This window comes from Octodon degus, unplaced genomic scaffold (assembly GCF_000260255.1).
Source record: "Octodon degus isolate 3935 unplaced genomic scaffold, OctDeg1.0 scaffold00006, whole genome shotgun sequence".
NCBI lineage: Eukaryota > Metazoa > Chordata > Mammalia > Rodentia > Octodontidae > Octodon > Octodon degus.
This window is the reverse complement of record NW_004524582.1, coordinates 17,378,812-17,379,648: the sequence shown is the minus strand read 5'-3', so window position 1 is coordinate 17,379,648 and position 837 is coordinate 17,378,812.

Sequence of the window (837 nt, the reverse complement as noted above, 5' to 3'; positions counted from 1 at the left end):
AATTTTTGCTGTGTTTTTCCTTGGGCTTTAAAATACTAATGTGCTTTTCAATCTACCTCATTGAGTATTATCTATCATTGGCTTTATTTTTTCTCAAGTAGTTTTTTCTGTTACCAGTGAAGTCTCTTCTGTTCTAGGTCAAATGCCATACATATTTGTATGGCATTATTTGAGAGCCTAGATGTACCCCAAAAGTCTCATACACTCAGAAGCAGGTCTTTAGGAAGGTGGTTGGATTATAGCTGTTTAGAGCTGACTTGCTGTTAGAACATGGGTCAGGTGGGAAATCAGAGATCACCCTGGGCATGACCCAGAAGGGGTATTTCTCTCCCTGAATCCTTTCTTCCTGTTTTCTGTCTAACATGATGTGAACAGCTATTCCCCTGCTATGGCCCTGTGCCAGGTTGCCCAGCCAACTGTGAATGAAAGCTTTCCAAACTGGGATCCCAAATAATCCTTTTCTCCTTTAATTTCCAGGTGTGGGACATAATGTTTCAGTGATGAGGAATGTAACTCTGACAATATTTAATGTCCAAAGATCACCTGACTTTATCATCTCCTCCTCCAAAATAACTTTTGTCTTTACACATAAAATAAATTATTGTGCAGTGCACTGAAATCATTGTGTTTGTTAGGCAGTGCATTACAATGCCTGTACAATATTGTTAGGTGTCACACTGGAACTGGAGGCTCTTCCTTGTTGCTTTCTAGATGTATGAATACAACAAACTGAGGGAGTTCCTGTGAGTCTGTTTCCCCTATTATAAACTGTAGATGAATAGAGTCTCTAACTCAGAGTATTATAAGAATTAAATTAACTCAGAAACTATATATATA